The sequence below is a fragment of the Arvicola amphibius genome, chromosome 1 (genome assembly GCF_903992535.2).
Source record: "Arvicola amphibius chromosome 1, mArvAmp1.2, whole genome shotgun sequence".
In the NCBI taxonomy this organism is placed as follows: Eukaryota; Metazoa; Chordata; class Mammalia; order Rodentia; family Cricetidae; genus Arvicola; species Arvicola amphibius.
The window spans coordinates 67,679,565-67,694,430 of NC_052047.1; positions in this window are offsets into that span (position 1 = coordinate 67,679,565).

Genomic DNA, 14,866 nt, shown 5'->3' on the forward strand with positions numbered 1-14,866 from the left:
CCAATCTGAGATGTGGAGAGAGTAAGAGGCTGGGCCTTGGGAGGTACTGGATGAAGAGGGCTCCACCCGCTGAATGGGAATAATGCACGAATAAAAGATGCCTCGTGTGTACAATTGCCACGCTCTGGAAGCTGCGCTAGGAGGGCGGAGAGAGTCGAGTAAAACCCTATCACTCTCAGAAAATAAAATTTGAAAGAGGCCAAGGGAACTTGATACCGTTTTCCTCACGCAAGGCCATATAGAAATCACTGTCCGTGTGGACTGGGACCACGCCAGGTACTAAATCTGCTGGTCCCTTCATATTGAACTACTCAGCCTCCAGAACTGATTTGATTCCTTCTAAGTCTCTGAGTCTAGGGTGTTTTATTACAGTAGACGGAACAGACCAAAAGAGTGCACTGAGTTCTACCAGGTCTTTATCTTTAACCCTTTCCACAGCCGCAAATGTTACTCTTAAGGAGGGGGTGTCAAAAGGACACACAGCCAGAGAACATTGAAGGTAACTTTTTTTTTTTTAAATTGTTTTTGTTTTGTCTGCTTTTGACAGAGTCTCACTATATAGTCTGAAACGTACTATGTAGCCCGGGCTGGTCTGGAACTCATACATCCACCTGCCTTTGCCTCCTGAGTTCTGGGATTAAAGGCACGTGCCACCACTCCTAACCTTAAAACTGAATTCTTAACTGCTGCGTGGAACTTCTCAAGTACTAGTGGGAGGGGTCATCATGTTAAGGACCTTGCTGCAGGCAGAAGCAGGGACCCAAACTCCTTCAGGATTTAGCTTGCAGGTGGTCCGGTTAACAGCCTTTCCAGCCGTCCACTCGCTTTCTCTTCTCCAGATACTCTGGGATCCCGCTACATCCTCTCCTTGCTTCCACCCGGCCCAGGTTTTGAGGGTGCCTGTCTTAGTTCAAAGCCTGTGAAGTACTTTCCAAAGTTCTTAGTGTCCCTGTGGTGGTGGCAGGCGTGGGAGATTTTCTCCGTGGTTCTTACGGGAATGTCAAGGCCTCACAGCAGCCCAAGGTTAAATGCCATAGTAGGGGGCAGCCCGCTTACGCAGCCTGTTGCTTGAAGGAACTGAGCATGCGCTCAGTGTTAGCCTGAGCGCCCCACTTATGCTGTCTTTGGGAGTCACTTTGCCTCTCGCGGCCTTAGTCCCTGTGAAAAGCGGGGATGATACTAGAGCCTGTTGGAGGAATTTCCGAGAATGCCTACAAAGCAGAACTTGTAAAACGCTTTACACTGTTCCTGGAACCCAGCGGGTACCCTGGCAACGAGGCGTTTATCACACCAAGTGCCTAAGTTCTCAGCAGTTCTGAAGAGTTATCCCGTGCCGAGCGCAGAGCCAGGCAGCATTTCTCTATCAAGCCCGTGTGCCAGGCGTACTCATCTGAACAGCGTTCTGTAACCTGGTGTTCCTGCACAGTCTGTGTTCATGGCCTCAGTTTTGGTACACTTCCTGGGGTCTCTAAGAGAGGGCAAGGGACTCATATGGGGTCCCACAGTTAAGGGTAGGTCAGACCACAGTGACCCTCCTGGCAACTCCATATGGGTCTTGATAAATCTCCATAGTTAAGATTAAGGCAGGACCTACCGGGTATGGTGGCACGTGCCTTTAATTCCAGCACTCAGGAGGCAGAGGTAGGAAGATATCTGAGTTAGAGGGCAGCCTGGTCTACAGAGCAAGTTCCAGGACAGCTAGGGTCACACAGTGAAACTTTATCTCGAAAAACAAAACAAACAAAAAAGATTAAGGCGGGGCCTGATGTGCACAGGTCTAGTGGTTTGAAAGAGCTGAAGGCCATCAGCAATCAACGATAGTGAACTTGCCTGTCACGAGCAGGGCTTTCAGTTCAATCCCTATCACCAATAAAAGAAAACCTTCTTGGACACAGTGGTACACACCAGCCAACCTTGCATTTGGGAAGTGGAGGCAGGAGGAACAGGAGTTCAAGGTCATCCTGACCACAGAGCAAAGTAGAGGTCAGCCTGAGCTACATGAGCTGCTTTGCTAACTACAGACGCCACCCCCATTCCAGATAAAACAAAGCAATCTACAAATAAAAAAACAATTGGGTCTGGAGGTCCCAGGCAGGTCATTAAATGACTCTGATGCCCCCCTTCTTGCTTTTCCCTTGGGGCCATCTTTTCCCTAACCAAGCTTTAATGCATAGGGCCCCCTATTTTTTTTTTTAATCAGTTGAGCTTTCTGCCAAAGAAAACTCATCAGTGCCCAAAAGCCTGCTAGCTGGGAGGAGGCTGCCTTGGAATGTCGGAGGGGGGTCACGGAGCTGCCTGGGAGCAGCCAGCAGAGAACTCTGCAGAGAAATTGAACAGCTACCTTTTTTGGGGAAGTCAGAGCTCCATGTGTGGGAAAGGATCCAGAGCAGGCCAGTCTCGAGGCTCAGGCCTCAGTTTCCCAACATCTCCACCTCCTCAGCCTTCTCAGGGCAGGAAGAGCTTCGGTGGAGCTGGCTGCTGGGAACACGGAGGAAGAGAGCCCTCCATCTCTGGTGGGCTGACACGCTGGCAGCAGGCAGCCACTTTTAAAGTTTATCCTATTCCTGAGGCAGGGGCCTTGGGGTCTAGCAGCCATCATCAACATTCTTGAGGCTGGATGGATTTCAAAGTTCAAAAAAATTCTTTTGGGTTTTTAAAAAGTTATGGTTGGGGGTGGGGAGACGTGGGGCACAGGCCTGTAATTCCAGTGTTTGGGAATTTGAGTTGTTTGGGATACATAGCAAGAGTCTGTTTCAAACAACAAAACAGGGCCTGCAAGATGACTCTGTGGGTGAGTGTTTGTCACCAAGCCTGTTGATCTGCATTTGATCCCCAGGCCCACAGGCTGGAGCAGGACAACTGACTCCTCTGACTGACACACACGCACTATAGTCTGTGCACTCAGTTGTGCACACACATACAACAATAATGATAATAAATGAAATAAAACAAAAGTAACCTGGTGGGCTCTGAGAAGCAATTCTATAACAAGAAATTAATAGTAATAATAATAATAATATTGTTGTTGTTGTTATTTTGTTTGAGACTGGATCTCAAGACATTGCCCAGGCTAATTTTCCTGCCTGGATTCTTTCTGCCTCAGCCTCCTGAGTAGCTGGTCTATGTGTGCCGCCATGCTCCGTGAGAGTATGGCTCCTAAATGGCCTCAGCTTATTCATGCCAGGCTTTGCTTGAGACGACCTTCTTTGAGTGTGCAGGAAAGCCTCTGGGGGCTACTTTTTAAAAATGATGAGCGTGCAAGGACCTGGTTCCTTCCGCCCGCCCCGTTGTGAGCATGAGAAGCTGAGGATTAGTGCAGGGAGTGGGGGTGTCACATACTCAAGACCCTCAGGGTGAGTAGAAGGTGTGGGTGGATAGAAAAACGGCTGGGCCAGTCCTCATTCAAACCTTGTCCCCCCCACACCAGGGTCTGAGTCTGGGAGAAAGGCAGGGCCTGGGGAGAAGAGGTTCCTGGGCCAGACCTAAGTGGCTCATCGTCAGTTCGGCCAGGAAGGAGTTAAGTTGAATCTGGGCCCTGGCCAGACTTCTGCAACACAGGCCTAGCACAAGGCCTGCCTGTCTGGGGCCTGTTTACCAGCTGTGCTTGCATCACCAGCTCCGGCGTGCAATGCAAACATTCACATTGTTGGGTCATGAGAAACACACGACTGGTGACATCATGCCCAGCCAGGAGGCTCCTACCATCCTCCCCCTCAAGTTGAAGCGGCTCCATTAGTGGTTTTAACAGGAATTCTGCCTTCTTATAAAAACCGATTGGGGAAACTTAGCCAGTGGGGGCTATGGGGATTGGAGTGTGTTCGAGTGTGTGTGTGTGTTTTAAGGGCTAAAAATAGCCCATCTAGGACTCCTTTTGGGGTATTTGTGAGTATTAATGCAACATTGTTTATATTAAATCTGTGTCACACCGGACATTTCGTCTGAATTTGGCTTGGAGATGGGATGAGAGGAATCACTTGGGTCTATTTATTCCCTCTGGGTTTTTTTTTTTTTCCTTTTGGGAGGAAAATACATAGTCCAAGTAAAAGGGCCCTGGTCCACAGTTTAGACAAACCTTTGCTTAGCTGGAGAGGAATGGGAGGCTCAGAGGGGGAAGGACCTCCCTGAGGGCACACGAATTCCCGTACCCCTCAGAGGCATTTGCTTCAAGACCCTAAGTCCCTACTTCAGTTGGAGGAGTTAGTTTTCAGGGTGTTAAAGAGAGAGAGGCCTCTGCTTACAATTTTCTGGCTGTACCATTATTATTATTTTCTTTTTTAAGCACAGCAGATTAAGGAAAAAGCATATTTTTGGAGGCATGGTTTCATGTTGCTCAGGCTGACCTTAAATTTCTTCTGTACCTGAGGTTGACCTTGCACTTCTGATCTGCCTATCTTCTCCTCCTGAATCTTCTTGAGTGCAGGATTACAGGCATGTGACATCATGTCTGCTTTATGCAAACTGGGAATCAAACTCAGGACTCCATGCATGTTAGGTAAGCACGCTACCAACTCAGCTACATCCCCTCCCCTATCAGTTTATTTATTTTTAATTGTGTATATATTTGCAGTGCTGGGATGGGACCCAGGGACTCCCAAGCATGCAGTGTACTACTGAACTACAACAGCAGCAATGAATTGAGGTAGACCAGATGGCGGTGAATGCAGGCAGTGAAGCAGAGAAGAGTGAATGGGACTGAAAAAGACCTCAGCAAGGCTGGACATGAAGTTACCTTTTCTTCTCTGACCCTAGACTTGCTTAAGGCTTTGAGCTATCTGTCGCTCTCTTGGTCATCCAAGGCCTCCTTCTGTGACCCTTCCTAAGACCCACTCATGGTTTTCTAAAGTGGTCACTAAAGAACCATATCCCATTCATGCTGGATTTAGACAATGAAAATAAGAACTAAGGGACTGGGGCGACGGCTCAGTGGTGAAGAGCAAGCACGTATTGCTCTTGCAGGGGACTTTTGTTTGATACCCAGCTCACAGCTACCTGTAACTCTAGCTCCAAGAGATTCAATGAGGGCACCTGTACTCATGTGTGCATGCTCTCAGACAGACAGACAGACAGACAGACACACACACACACACACACACATATATATGTATGTATATGTATGTATATATACGTATATAATTAAAAGTAGTAGAAATACATCTTTTTAAAAATGCAGTATTAAATATAATGTCATAGCTCCTATGGCTCATGGAATATTAGGTGAACACCTGTCTGGCTACTATTTCTTCTTCCTGTTGATCACTTTCAGTGTGGGACATTCTCACCCATCTTCCTGTCAGCCTTTCTCCTTTCTGTCTTGCTCCTGTGCCCCAGGTGTTGACTCACAATAGGCTTAAGCTATTCTGGACAAGTCTGTCTCCTTGGTCTTCCCATACTCCTCTCATCAAGGAGGATCTAATGGTTTTAAAATAATTCCCTTAAAGTTATTTGACGTCTCTCCTTTCAGACAGTGGCAGAAACTCATCTTCTGCTTTGTATGTAGGTTAGACTCGGTGACTCATTTCAAACAGGGACTTCCAAGGCTGGTTCATAAACACCATTGTTGTTTCTGTCTCACTCTCTTACTCATTCCAGGGGAAGCTTGTCAACTGGTCGCCAGCTGCCATGTTGTAAGGACACTGCGTGAGGCCCACACTAGGAGGAACCAAGCCCTCCCACCAACAACCAGCCTTGACTTGTCTGGTGTGGGCCACCGTAGATGTGGCTTTTGAGTGACTAAATCATGAGCCAACTGTTGTGGAATATTTGTTTACACTGTAAAGATGTGTCTCTGCCTAAGGTGCTTTCTGATTGGTTTGATAAAGAGCTAAATGGCCAATAGCGAGAGATAGGCGGGACTTCCAGGCAGAGGGAAGAAACTCAAGATGAATCTAGGCGTGCAGGAGATGCCAGGATACACAGCACAAGTTGGACATTCAGAAATGGAGAAGGGGTAAAAAAGTCATGTGGTAGAATATAAATTAATAGAAACAAATTAAATTATAAGCTATTTGGAGGCAAGCCTAAGCTAAATTCCAAGCTTTCATAATAATAATGTCTGTGTTGTTATTTGGGAGCTGGCTGACAGGACAGAAAGACTCTCTAAAGTCAACATTCTGACTTTACCAAGAGCTGGTGACCTGTCATTTGTTTCTATCACTACTTCCTTCCTCCCTCTCTTCTTCTTAACTTTCCCCCTCCTTCTTCCTCCCTTTCCCCCTCCCTTCCTCCTTCTTCCTGTCTCCTCCTTCTTTTTCTTTTTTGAGATATGATCATACTATATAGCTCAGGTTTGTCAGGAATGTGCTATGTAGCCCAGGCTAATCTTAAATTTATGATCCTCCTAAATTAATTTTATGAGCTTCCCAAATGCTGGGATCATGGCTATGTGCTGGATTTGGGTACATTAGTCCACTAATTATACTTCTTTTTAAAAGTTTTATATTTTAACAGGGTTGCTGTGTTGCCAAGGCTGGTAATAACTTGTTAGTGTGCTTAACCACCTTCTTTCCATCCTTCCTTCTCCCTCCCTTCCTTCCTCCCTCCCTCCCTCCCTACCTCCTTTCTTTCTTTCCTCCCTTCCTTGTTTTGAGATAGGGTCTCAAATCTGTTCAGGGTTGAATCTCAGACTGTCTTTGAACTCATAGCAAACCTCCTTTTCCTTTGGTTTCTCCAGTGTTGGGATTATAGGTATTAGCCACCAGTCTCAAACCCATTTACTGTCTGCCTCCTGAACACTACAGGATTACAGACCTTTGATGCCATGCCTACCTTTACTCCCATATCTTTATAGCTAATTATACTCCACCCTCTATCAATCCCAACAATTAGGAACAGCCCTTACACCCTCAAACCCAACAAAAAGATCCAGTGTGGCCAGTCCTGAACTATTTACCCTGCACTGCCTTCTCATGAAACCCTCAACAGGGCTGTGGCCTGTACTTTCTGAGGCTCTTTTTGCTTTATGATTGGCACTGGTACTTCCCGCTGGGCCTTTCATGCCATGTCAGGCCTACAATGCCTACTGGAATTATAAGAGTAAACATGATTTTATCTATTTTTCTTTCTTTCCCTTCCTTCCTTCCTTCCTTCCTTCCTTCCTTCCTTCCTTCCTCCCTCCCTCCCTCCCTTCTTCCCTCCCTCCTTCCCTTCTCCCTCCCTTCCTCCCTCATTCCCTTCCTCCTTCCCTCCCTCCCTCCCTCTCTCTCTCTCTTTCTTTCTTTCTTTTCGAGGCAGGGTTTCTCTGTGGTAGCCCTGGCTGTCCTGGAACTCACTTTGTAGATCAGGCTGTCCTCGAACTCACAGAGCTCCGCCTGCCTCTGCCTCCTAAACCTGAGATTAAAGGCGTGCGCCACCACCCATCTACGCCACCACCCATCTTAAATTTGACTTTCAATGGCTTTTGACCTCTCTCTTTTTGTCACCCAGTCACCTTTCTAAGTTAATATCTGGGCACAAATCAACTCATAGATGGTATGATACCCAGTTAATTCATCCCTGGATATCTGACCCGCAGAAGGCTTGAGAAAACTGAAAGTTACTGTTGTTTCCAGCAGTCAGAGTTTGTGATGCTGGGTCTTCAACCAGGAGGGGCTGAGTCTAGAGACAGCAGAAAGAGGATTCAGGGTCTATGATGATAACAAACGCCCTACCACTGTGCTACATTCCTAGCCCTAGAAGATATGTATTAAAAAAAACTTTTATTCCGTGGAAAATTCCACCTATAGGACAGTTCTTCATGGCTGCTAACACTGGCTTCCAATGCACACAGACTTCTCAGCTTCTTGAATCCCTGAAAGTTTTCACAAGTGGAATCGTGTTCAGGATGTCAAGTGTGGGGATTTGAGGGTACCCCCCAAAGCACAATTATTCTATCTATATTTTACAGGATGAAGCCTAAGACAGGGCTGCTTAGCGTGGTGGATGAACTGGAGCAAGGGTGGGTAGGGACAAGGACTGGGAACGCTGAGCCTTCTTTGTCTCTGGGTAGTGAGAATCGCTTCACAGTTCCCTCATAGAACCCAAACATTTCCTTTCACCTACAATTGGTTCCTGAGGCTCGGCTGCTGGACGCTCCTCCCTCTCAGGACCTGTACAGGATTTCCTGTGTGTGGGAGAGACAGGATGAGCAGATAAGCCCTCCAGGCCCCTTTCCCAAGTGCACGCAACTTTCTCCCTGGTGAGTTGGCAGAAGCCTTGGCCATGAGCTTCCACCACGGACATGTGTTTTATGTGTTTCTGAACAGCCATTGGAAGGGAAGGCCGAGGCTAGAAATGTAACCACTTCCTAGAGTGCCTGTTTAGCGGTCACAGCACTCTCAGGTCCTGTCCCCAATGTCTGTGATCTCAACGCTTAGGAGGCAGAGGCATGAGTTGCAGAGTCTGGATCCCTGGCACCCACACAAAACAAGCCAAGCGCAGTGTTTTGCCTACAACCCCAGTGCTGGGCAGACAGACAGATCCTCTAATCTTGTTAGCTAGCCAGTCTGGGCTAAGAAAGTCGCATCTCAAAAGACAAAGGACTGGAGAGCTGTGATTAAGAGCAAGTACCAGCACCTATGCCAGGCAGTTTTGGCCGTGTGTGTGGTGGTTTGAAAGAAAATGGTCCCTAAAGGAAGTGGCACTTATGAGGAAGTGTGGCCTTGTCAGAGGAAGTGATGTGGATGTGGGCTTTGAGGTCTCCTATATGCTCCAGTCACACCAGTAAGATAGTCTGTTTCCTGTTGCCTGCAAGCCAAGGTATAGAACACTCGGCAACTCTTCCGGCACCATGTCTGCCAGCACAGCACCATCTCCCACCGTGATGTTAAGGGACTGAACCTCTGAAAGCCGCCCTAATTAAATATTTTTCTTTTTAAGAGTTGTCTTGGTCATGGTGTCTCTTCACAGCGATAGAAACCCTAACTAAGACAATAGGTAATTCCAGCTCCTGGGGATCTGATGCTGCTTGCTGGCTTCCCTGAGCACCTGCACGCATGTGCATATACCCACACAAGAATACACACGTACACATGCAGGTAAATAAAACCTTAAAACAACAAACAAAGCAGAGGGCTGGTGAGATGTTCCAAGCCTGATGACCCAAGTTTGATTCCCAGAACCCACACGGTGGAAAGAAAACTGGTGCCCACAAATCGTACTCAGACAGGCCCCAGGCACTCACTGACCGCCACAAGTGTGCAACCGCGTGCACAGACACACATGCACAAAGTCAAGATCATATTTGATTACATAATGAGTTCAAGACTAACCTACGCTCCATACCACACTCTCTCAAAAAAGAGCGAGATTGTTGAGCTGTACTTGGGGGTGTGCACCTGTGAACCTAGTACTCAGGAATCTGTGTGAGCAAGAGGGGACCCCAAGGCTTCCTTGTAAGAAAGTGGGATCCATATAAGAAGTTGAGCAAACATTATGAGGGCTGTTGCTTCAGAGCCATTGTGCTCACCTGCTCTAGGGAGTTGTCAGAAGCATAAGCTGGTCAGGGAAGCCGGAACATTTATACAGGTTCTCATCCTTCATCCCGACACTTCCCAGTTGCAGGGCAGTCACACTCTAGGGCAGTCACGCTGTCACAGGTGTCCCCTGCAGCCAGACTTTGGTAGATAGAGGTGATTATCAGGGATAAATGGTCATAGGAAAAGGAGGAGGGAACTTGTCTCCTGTTCCAGGAAGAGGTTGCAGAGGTCATACACAGTATACAGCAAGATTTTTTTTTTTTTTTTCCTGCCAGGGCTCCATCACCTTCTTCTTCTATGTCTGAATGTCAGTATTCTTCCTTCAAATACAGCTAGGTTACACCCCCCTTGCCTCAGGACCGATTCCAGACGTCAAAATGAAATGAAAGTTAATACAGACGGCCGCTCTTCCGGGTCTCCATCTGTCTCGATGCAGCTTTGACAGAGCTCTGGAAGAAGACAGCGTCACACAGATTTGCTACGTAAACCATCACAGCTTGCTGGCGTTAGCTCTGAGAGGGAGACGGAAGCAATGACTGACGTCTCTCTGCATTTTGCCTTTGTGACCCAGGTTGGGAAACATTGCAGTCAAAGCAGGTCTCAGAGCCGCCTGGAGGGCATCTGTAAGGAAGTGTCTGCCTGCACGTAATCCTGATGGAAAGGTGATTAAGTTTGCCTTAGGGATGGGTAGCCATTAGTACCACCAATAAATAAGAGAAATCAGACTGTAACCAATGGGGGCCCAGACTAGAGAGAGCAGAAAGTGTGTGTGTGTGATAAACAAATGTGGGGTGCTTTGTCCCCATGCCTGGAGCCTTCTGTCCCAGAGGTCAGGCCTCCAGCACTCATGTGACTCGGGAAGGGCATTTTCTCCCCAGCCTCAGATCAGCTGGCCTGAATACGGTAAGTTTTAACCATGGCTTCTGGTGGGCCTGTCAGTGTGGGAGGCTCTTCTCGTGGGCTTGCCTAGGAGCCTGGCCTCCGAGGACTGTTAAACAAACCTGCTGGGCCAGCTGCTGGCCTGAGCTGGGGAGGGACAGCTTCTCCCTCACTTCCCTCCCCCAGTGAAGTGGCCTCCCGGGAAATGGGGCTGGCCCAGCTGCATCCGTGGGAAGATCTAGCCCCCACACCTCGCCCTGACTGCCCCCACTGAGGCCACAGGAAATGAGGCTCTAGCAGCCACGAGCTGTGATCCAGAGGACAATGACAAAGGCGGAAGGCTGTCCCAGCTAACTTGTTCCCTTGGGTGGATTCCAGCTGCTAGAAACACAAAACTGAAGAGTCAGTGGGAAAGCATATCTTAAAAAAAAAAAAGTAAATAAACATTTTTTGGGTGTTAGCCAAATGCCGGGCTCTGAAGATTTTGTTTGCTTGCTCTCTCTCTTTTTCTCTCTCTGCTCTCTCTTGTCTCTCTCCTCTCTTTCTTTGCCTCACCCCCACCTTCTATGTGTGTGTGTGTGTGTGTGTGTGTGCACGTGCGCAGACAGATAAGACTTGGAATCGAAGAGTTTCCGGTTTGGAGGGCCAGTGTCTGGCTCTAGATGGAGCCCCCATGGCTTCTCACTTTACTTTTCCTGCCACTTTTAATCCTGTCACTGGGTCTGGTCACTGTTCTCAGAACTATGACCGCCACTCACCACGGAGAAACCTCCTTTTGGGGGGCAGTGTCTTTTTTTTTTTTTTTTTTTTTTTTTTTTTTTTTGGTTTTTCGAGACAGGGTTTCTCTGTGGCTTTGGAGCCTGTCCTGGAACTAGCTCTTGTAGACCAGGCTGGTCTCGAACTCACAGAGATCCGCCTGCCTCTGCCTCCCGAGTGCTGGGATTAAAGGCGTGCGCCACCACCGCCCGGCGGGGGCAGTGTCTTGAACTAGAGCTTAGGTGGCCTGGAACTCTCTAGGTGGCCTTCAGTGTGGGCTCCTCCTCTTGCTTCTGCCTGAGAGCTGGCCTCACAGGATTGCATCATGACGTCTGGCCAGAGAGCTGCCTAAGTCCAAATCAAGTCACCGCTCTCAGGGCTCTGCAAGCAGTCCTATCTTAATTTTTGGTTGCAGCTCAAATGCTACCTCCTGCAAGGGGCTTTCATGACTGCTCCACATGAAATAGCATCTCTTAATCTCACTTTCCTTCAGAGCTCGGAAGCCCTGCGGCGTCTGGGATGATCTGGTTTGTTTGCACATGCCTGGCACATAGATACTTCTTAGTAAATATTGATTGAACTGTGCAGTTGTGGCATTCAGACCGAAGTGACTCAGAAGAGCTAGGCGTGGTGGTATATGCTTGTAATCCCCACAACTCAGAAGGCTGAGGTAGGAGGATTACGAGATTGAGGCCGATTTGAACATATACCATCGGTAGTGGTGGTAGTGATGCATGTGCACTACCTGGCTCTTGTTTTGTCTTGAGACAGTCTCAAAATGTGTAACACTAACTAACACTTGAGAGGTAGAGCCAGGAGGATTCTGAGTTAGAGGCCAGCCTGTACTACTTAGAGTTCAAGGCTAACCTGAGCTTCAGAGCTAGAATCTATCTCAAAATAAAAAACAAAAACAATCTTAAAACAAACAAGCACAACCCTCCATCACTACCACCACTACCGACAACAAAAACACAACCACAACCAAAACAAAATTGTCTCAGAAAACCCAGACTTCACTATACGTCACTGGACAGAGGCCATAAACTGAGTATTGGGTCAGTGTTAAGTTGGGAGCGTAGCCCCCAGCCCTGGCATCCATCCCAGCCAATCTGGCCTGGGAGTTGCATTGCTCTGGACTCCAAATTCCAAATCCCAGCATTCCAGGTCCTGACCCCTTCCTGGGGGGCGGGTCAGGACCACTCCCACAGGGTATTTAAGTGAGCTCCCAGAGGAGAAACACATGGTTCCGGGTTTGCATGGGCTCCCTGCTGTCCTGTCTCCCTGCCATGCGCTTGGCCACCCAAGAGCGGCTTACTTAATAAAATGATGGGCATTTTGATTCTGTTTGATTTGACCTAATTGGACTTTTTTGTGCTGGCAGAGCTGCCCTTTTCTTATTTTTTATTAACAGTCAGCAGTTCAGCCAGTCAGGACTTCATTTATTTGCTCACCAGTGATAGCAGCACCGAGAGGACACACTGCTGGCTGGGCAGCCACCTACGAGCTTTATGGAGGACACAGATGTGTGCACAGTGGTGTGTTAATGTGAATGTCTTTGAGAACAGAAGAGAACTGCAGACTATAGAATTTAGGGCCTGACCTAGCAGTGGAGGCGCACCCCTTTAATCCCAGAAGAGACAGAGGCAAGCATAGCTCTGAGTTTGAGGCTAGCCTGGTCTACAGAGTGAGTTCTAGGAGGGCCAGGGCTACACAGAGAAACCCTGTCTCCAAAAGAAACAAATAAACAAAAAACCAAAAAAAGAGTTTCAGGTCTGATCTTGAGTGGAGCACAGGAAGGCACCCCTCATCTGCCGCAGGAACGGAGGGGCCTTGAATCCGTGCTAAGCAGTCAGGGCTTGCTTTCCCAGGCCAGAGTGGAGAGTCTTGATCCTTGGGAGCCTGTGTAGATATACCAAGCTGTGCACTTCTAACTATCCCTCTGTTGTAGCTCAGTAGACTAGTCCTGGATGTTTCTGGAAAACACAGCCACCTGCAGTTCTTGGAAGAGCCTAATTGTAACTTGAAAAAAATATATATTTATTTTGTTGTTGTTATGAGTTTAGCCTTTCATGGCTGAGCCGTCTCTCCAGCCGGAAGGTGGGTGTTTACACGCTTGCTATGTGATTTCTTCCCCTGTTCGTTTGGTGAGACGTTTTACCCAAGGTTTGGAGGGAGCAAAGAGGGCACGGAGAGGCAGCTGCTTGGTTCCTCCGTGCGCTGCCTGTGCTGGGCTAGCTCCTCTGGGCTAGCTCCTCTCCCTGTTTTTCTTTGCCGCTGATGAAGGAGTTGGGCTGTAGTGGAGCCTTGCCTGCTCAGTTCTCCCTGCCCCCCACTCCCCAGCCTTAAAGGTCAGGTACGTCCCAGCCTCCCTCAGCCATGGCCATTTATGGCTCTGTTGTTCCAAAATGTGGCCAAATTTATAAACTCCCCTTTCCTGGAGACACAAAACAGTTTGTTCAGGGCACGGTGTGGGGGTGGTGCTAGAAGCTTTGGCTAGACTTAGACGTCAGTCTTAGGCCTGGGGTCCACTGAGCTCTGGGCCCTCCCTGGGCCTCAGTTTCCCCACTCATAAGAGCAAAAGGACTAGACAAGATCATTAGCTTAAGTCATTCTAATTTAGACATACCCAATTTACTGCTTAAAATGCCATTTGCCTAAACTCACTGATCTAATGGTAAAGAGGCTGGGGGTGGGCGGTGGGATGGCTCAGTACTTAATGGTGCTTCTGCTCTAACCTGGCCACCCTGGAGCCATGTGCAGGTGGGAAAAGAACCAACTCAGAGTTGTCTTCTGATGCCCACCAGCTGTTGGACTCCAACCCACAGTTTACCTTTTGTTCTGGGCTGTAAGAAACGGAACCTGGGATCTTTGCATATTTAGACAAGAGCTCTAATTCTGGCCTACATCACCAGAACCTACATGTGTTTGAGACAGGGTCTTTTTATGTAGCCCAAGACCCTATCTTTAAAAAGATAATTATCAGGTGTCAAAACCATGGGGAGGAACTGTTACGACAGGCCTTGGAACATCTATTCATTATGTATTCAGGTTCATGTGAAGCATTTTCATTTATACTTTGTTTTTTGTTTTTCATTTTCTCTGTTTCTCCATATTAACCTCATCTTTTCATAGACATTGCTTTGAGGTGTAATTTGTGTGTGATAACCACATTAGGATGCAGAGGCCAATAGCGTCTAACATGTTAGTAAAGCTGTGTGGCCACTGCAGCCCTCTCAGTTTGTTTTGTTTTGAGACGGGGCTCACATTGTGTTCCAGGCTGGCCTCAACCTCATGTCAAGCTTTTGTCTCAGCCTGAGCCTACTGAGATGGCCCTGCGTAGACAGCCCTCTCCTCCCAAGTCTGAGGGTTACAGGCTGGGCCACCCCCAGCCTGCGCTGCTTTTACAGGAGGAAAAGAAGCGTCCTTTACCTGAGCCACTCTTACTACAGAAACTGAAGCTGCTTTTGAAGCCTAGAGCCCTGTGAGCTCAGCACTGCGACTGTTGTGTGGGAGCCCCACAGGAAAGCCAAGGGCAGCCTGGGAATCAGAGTGACCGCATTGGGGAGCCCACTGACTGTTGGTGCCCAGGGCAAAGACAGTGGTGACCCAACCACTGAGGCCCCACCCACAGGACTTTGTAAACCTGTCCCAGAGACCGTGAGAAGTGGGGTGGATAGAACATTTGTCTAGTATGTAGAGGACCCCTAGGTTCCCTCCCCAGCACTGAAGGGGGGTGAAAATGGGAGATAGAATTACTTCTTTCTTTTTTTTAAAGGTTT